The following is a 6,071-nucleotide window of genomic DNA, read 5'->3' as shown; positions in this document are numbered from 1 at the left end:
CATCTTCTTGGCTCATTTTTTTGTTTACTAATATGCTTTTACACTTTTCTCTTTCTTCCAGCCCGCAGCTCCGATTGCAAGCCTGTCACAACGTCACGTCACCTCTGAGATGTGTCAGGTGCTGTTCCTTTGTTACCCCTGAAGGCAGTTTTACCCAGCCCCAGGACAGCGCTCCCCGAGCCGTTTGCAGCCAGGAGCTCTCCGGGACGCAGCTCGCGGGCACCTCTCCGCACCGCCGTGCTCGGCGCTGCCACCCGGGCAGATCCGCGGGCAAAGCCGGCACCGGGGGCACCTGCTCCACCCGCGCTATCGCTGCTGCGGCTAAACCGGGTGGAACAAAGGTGCGGCCGAACTTCGGAGGTAGCGAGCGGGGCAGAGCCTCGGCTCCGCGCCCTGCAGCGATGGCAGCGGGGGGCAGCGCGCTTACCGCAGGACGCACGCGGCCGCCCGAGGCCCCCTTCCGAGCGCCGCCCCGCGTCCGAGCGCCGCGTGCCCGCGGTGAGGGCGACGAGGGACCCGGGCGGGCTGCGGGGGGACCGGGCGGGTCCGAGGGGGCGCTGCCCGCTGCGGGGCGGGGCGGGGCGGCCACTGGGGAGCGGCCACGCTGCCCGAGCCGGCCCCTACGCCCCAAAGCCGCGCTGGGGCTTGCGGGCGGGCCCGGCTCCGGCCCGCCTGGGGTCCGCCGCGAAAAATAATACTAAAAACGGGTGCGACGGGAATAATAAATCCTCCCTGGATTTTTTTTTTTTTTTTTCCCCTGAACAAAGCGCCCTGCCGCGAGGCTCGGCGCCCTACGGCCGCACGGGCAGGGCGAGGCGCGATTCCCCCAGCAGGGCATCCCCGGCCCCAGCCCCGCAGCCGGGGAAGGGCGAGGACTGGCCCCAGCGCACGCGTTCCCGTGGCCAGCAGCTGCCACCGGGGCCACAGCGCGCCCCGGGGGGGGGCGAGGCCGGGACCGGCCCCCGGGATCCGTCCCGCCCGGCCCCGTTCCGCACCGCCCGGCTCTGCGGGCTGCGTCCCGCGCTCACACCCGCGACGACCCCCGCCGCCCAGCCTCGGCTCCCCCCCTCCCGGAAACGGCGCGGCCGGAGGGGCGGGCTCCCATTGGCCCTGCCAGCCGCACCCTCCCGCCTCCTCGGCGCTGCGCGGGCGGCGATTGGCCGCCGACCTTGTCAGTCGGAGAGGGCGAGTCCCCCCGGCGCTCGGGCTGCGCTCTCCCGGGGCGGGCGCTGCTGCCGGGCGCCGCGGCGGCGGCTGGTGCGGCTGCGGGCGGAGCGGGGATGCCGGCGGCGGGGCGGCGGGCAGCAGCGGCACTCGCAGTCCGGCGCGGAGCGGCGTGCGGCCAGGCGGGCGAGCGCAGCCGGTAAGCTCCGGCCGCGGGGAGGGCGGATGGATGGATGCCCGCCTCCGCTGCGCCTGGCGCCGGGGGGACCGGCGGCGGCACCGGCACGGGCGGGGGGCCCGGGGCGGGAGGGGGCGGCGTGTCCCGGTGCAGCTCCCCCCCGCCGCCCTCTGCCGTGCCCTTCGGCGGCGGGGCTCGGCGCGGCGGCGCCTCGTCCCGGTCCCCGGGCGCTAACTTGGGTACCGCGGCGAGGGGGCGATGCTCGCCCGGCGGGGCTCCGGCAGGCGGCAGGGCGAGCTCCGGGGTGGGCGGGCGGCGGAGCGCCCCTCGCAGCGGGGCCCGCACCGCCGGGAGGTGCCCGAGCCCCACGAGGCGTGGCCGTGGCCGCCTGGTGCCGCGCCTGGAAGTTGCGGAGCGGGGAGCGCGGCGGAAAGTTGGGGAGAGGGCGGCGGGACGGCGGCGGGGGCCGGAAGGATGCCCGGGGTGCGATCCCGCTGAGCCCCGCACGCTCTCGTTCGCCGTGCTGCGACCTCCTCCGCTTCCAGTGGTTGGAGGTGGTTCTGGGAGGCTGTGGAGCGTTGTCCAATCTCGTTGATTTGGGAAAGAAAAGAGCCTTTTAGATGCTCTTCGTGGTTGTTAGTGAAAGCATTAGGAACCTCAGTACGGTAGCCGTTTAAGGATCGTTCAGGCACTGCCGGACTAAGCAGTGGACCTGGTCCTGCCTGCGGTCGTGGAAGTAAAGGGGAGTTGTGACATTGACTTGGTAGGAAGCAAGCAGCATCCAAAATTAACAGCTGAAGAGAGTGGTCTCTCTTGTGTCTTGGTTACTTTGCATATGATGACCTGGGCATTGCCATCATGAGGAAACTGCTTCATGTCTCTAGAAAACACCAGGAACATTTTGTTCTAACTTTCGGAATCTTGCGTGGCTGTGAGCTTCCTTCCCTGCTTTCTAAATGTGCATTGATTTGGTTCTTTCTCTCTTGATATGTAGCATTTCAATTCCTTAATTCAGTTATAAGGAGGCATTTGGCCACGTGATGCACGACATGCATTTAGAATTGGTAAAAATCATGTGATAGGCAACAAGCATGAACACCCAGCATGAACCTGTTGTTACAAACAGCCAGCTGAGTGGGAAGTACTAGTGAAAGGTTAGAGGTGTTGAATTTATAACTGAGCCAGGCTAATGCTGTTCCCTCCCTGCATACTTACCCAATAAATATCTGTACTGAGGGAACATAAATGGCTAATGAAATTTCAGTTTCTTGTATATCACTTATTCTGAATGGATCCAGCAAAATATCATATTGGCAAACCAGTTTTTCAGAAACATCATTCAGTTACTTGAATCAATGTCTTTAGAGTATGTTAGGTTAATTTAGATGCCTAGGGCAGAGAGTAATCCTGATCCAAGTAGCCATGACGCAATGTCTGAGATGCGCTCAGTTGTACCAGTCTGCCTCGTACCTCACCTATGTTTTCCTTGCATTGCTTCTCAGGAAAGAAAAAGCCAAATTTGGCATAAAATTTTATGGTGAGAATGAGTGAAATATTTGGCAAGACTACAGACTGAAAATAACAACTTTCCTTTCCTATTGTGGATGATACATAGAATCTAAAATCCAGTTTATGAATGGATCATCGGTAAAACCTTCAGCACACGAGTAGCCTTAATTCATTATACTTCTTTCACTGGGATTGCTCTTTGGAGGATTTGCATGCAGGAGAATGTCTGTCACCATATTTGCTATGTAGCCTTTTTCTTAACTATTTAGGCAAGTCATTTTGATGCAGCTAGGCAAAACAAGTGATGTGTTTTTAGAAATACATATTTACGTTTAGTTGAACTACTGAAGAGTTGCAGAAGATTGTAGAAAAGATGGATGATGCATCATCTTCTAGTTGTATTAGATCACACAAACAGTATACAGATCTCTTTTGAAAAGCTATTGTTGTTTCAGAGCTGCAGTTAAAATACTGACTTGTAGCTTGTTCATAATGTCTCCAGCAAATGTAGTGACTATACACGCTGATGTATGGAAGCTCTGCAGAATTGGAGATAAGCAGAAGTATAACATGCCTCTGCATCCAAGTGTTCCCTGTGCTGCTTACTCACAGGCTTCAGATGTTTCCAAATGGTGATAGTATCTCCTGCTGCCTAGCACTGCTATAGGCGTATATGAACGCCCAAGACTGCTCTTCTTTGGTTCCCGTGTCGTCAGTGAATGCTTCCAATGAAGTTAACAAAGGAGGCTCTTAAACAAGATGTGGGAATTCAGCTGCTGAGGCTGAGGATGTAGATCTTCAACAGAGGGTGAGAGGTGAAGATGGGCAAGTTGTTCTTTGATGCTCAGTCAGGCAGGAGTGAATTTCAGCAGAGCTGTGCAGACTGCAGATGCGTTGGTGGCTGAAATCAGCTTTCTAGAGTTCATCCAGGAGACACAAAAGATGTATGGACTCTCCAAGCTTTGGGCCTGCTTGGGGATGGTATTAATGCAGAGGTGTGTCAAGGTGTGGTGATGAATAAGCCTCATTTACAAGCACACCTCTCTTCTTGTATCACTACCTAAAACATAAAATTACTAGATATTTTGCATGTATAGTGTGGGGTGGACACTTTTTTTTATTGCTCCTTCATTTTGAATTTTCTAGCTCTCAGTTTATCCTGCCAAACTCTTGGGAATAACCTAAATATCTGCAATAGTTACTCATCAAAACTGTGCTTTATTATTCCCTTATGAATGAAAATGCGTAATTTAATGCATATATAAATGTATAATTTAATGTGTACCATATGTATTTCACTAATATTCATAGTGATACATTACGTGTGTACTCTTTCCTTTTGAATAACAACAAATTACCAAATACTGGAGAGGGAGCTAATGGTAAGGGTGAAGAATACATTATACAACTGAACCCATGTGAGGATTCTGTTGAGCTCTATTTATTTACTTATATGGAGTGTTGCCAGCATGCCTTCTCCCTTTGCACATGGTGTTGTGTATTATCCATAGCCTCAAAATACTTCAGTTATAATATGCCTCCAATTTCACGTATACATGCTTTTTGTAAAAGAGAAGTGTGGAAAATACCCTATAGATACTGGCTTTCACCCTCATTTTTTTAAGGCTTCTGAGTACCACTAAGCTGTAACTCTTACTACCTTCTGAGATTTGCTGTAGTAAAAACGTGAATGACTTACGTGCCTAACCTTGCCTCCTTTTGAGCTATTTTGCAGTTCTGCTGTTTGAGGAACTGATGTTTGTTTCTTTTGTCCCTCAGCAGGTGGCTACATTTTCACTGAAATAGCTGGTCCTGCTGTGGAACAACATCTGTGGCTTTGTGGGGGTCACATTGGCTGGAATAATTCAAATATTTCCTCCTGGGTCTGACCCTTCTTTTTGCTTAAAGATATAGTGCTAATTTCATGCTTAGCATAGGATATGTTAGAATGTATACTGAAGGTCTCCTGTTACTCAGGTCTGAGCCATATCTTTCACAGCAGATAAGAAGCAGGGGTGTAGTCTTTTGTGTGTGTGTACGTGCTCTGTAAGAGCTTAAAAGAAGATACTTTAGAAAACTGAAGCTAAGAATATAAGGACAGAAGGAAAGCTGTATTGGGTCAGACCAATGGGCTCTGAAATCCGGGGTTCTGTCTCCAGCAGTGGCATTAAGAGATGCTTTCTAGGGGCAATACATAGACCTGGCTACTTCATGTAGTCTGTTCCCTTACAGTCACAGTGTATTTAGTTTTTGTATTAGGGGTGGTGAGTGTATCACTGCTTAGTGTTTTTAGAGCCCATTTATCAACTCACAATCCAAGAATTGTCTAATTTTTCAAACTTGCTGATGCTCACTGCTTTTACAACATTCTGTGAAGGCAAGTCCCTGCAGTTTACTACTAACTTTGTAAAGAAGCAGTTCAATCTCTTTTAAACTAATCTCTTGCTAGTTTCATCAAATATCTCCTAGTTCTTGTACTGGAGGATTTGGCAAGCAGAAGTTTTACATTAGTTTATTCACCCCCTTTGTGGTTTGATCAAATCTTACTCGAGCCTTCTCTCCAACTAAAGAGCCTCTTCAGTCTCTCTTTCTAAGGCAGGCACTCAGTCTTTAGATAATTTATTTGCCCTTCTCTGACTCCAGTTTGTCCTTCTTAAGATTCAGAGTCCAGAACTTCACCGAGTATTTGAGATGTAGGTGCACCAAGGTTGTTTAAATGTCCCATCTTGTTCCAAGTGCCTTTCCTGAGGATATCTTAGCTCAACATTTGTTGTACATATGTTTTATGATTTTTTTCTGGTTGCTGTTGAACATAAAACTGATAATTCCTGGGATCTGTAAATCATAATTCCTGGATTTCTTTTGAGTCAGCATAGTACATGCACGATTTTGATTATTTTTCATTATATGTATTAGCTTAAACGTATCTACACCAAAACTAATGTATAATTTTTTGTCTGCTCTCTGAGTTTTATGAGGTACTTCTGGAGTTCTTTGCCATCAGAATGGCATTTGTTCCAACACAACGTTTTGTCTTTGTCCTATTTTTACAAACGGTATCATTCCTTAAGAGTTTTTTCACATGCACACCTGATGGCTGAGAGGGATGAAAGTGACGTGGTGGATCAGTCAAAGTATTTGAAGATCTAAAACTAGTTTGTATATAAGTGAAGCTTTCCTTTCCTTTCCTTTCCTTTCCTTTCCTTTCCTTTCCTTTCCT

The 6,071-nt window shown here is 50.8% G+C and overlaps 1 protein-coding gene across 3 annotated transcripts in view; it reads left to right on the top strand.

The window, feature by feature from the left end:
* The first annotated feature begins 1,268 nt into the window (after positions 1-1,268).
* The window catches only part of B3GALT1 (beta-1,3-galactosyltransferase 1), a 198,128-nt gene continuing 193,325 nt past the window's right edge, over positions 1,269-6,071 (top strand). For 2 of the 3 annotated variants that reach the window (XM_035332446.1, XM_035332448.1), the window contains exon 1: positions 1,269-1,363. The gene's annotated coding sequence lies outside the window, so the exon portion shown is untranslated. The remainder of the gene's footprint in view (positions 1,364-6,071) is intronic. The other variant, XM_035332449.1, reaches the window with a different exon arrangement.

Source organism: Oxyura jamaicensis, chromosome 7 (genome assembly GCF_011077185.1).
Source record: "Oxyura jamaicensis isolate SHBP4307 breed ruddy duck chromosome 7, BPBGC_Ojam_1.0, whole genome shotgun sequence".
Taxonomy (NCBI): domain Eukaryota; kingdom Metazoa; phylum Chordata; class Aves; order Anseriformes; family Anatidae; genus Oxyura; species Oxyura jamaicensis.
The sequence above is the reverse complement of the archived record's forward strand: the minus strand, read 5'-3'. Positions and strand labels throughout refer to the sequence as shown.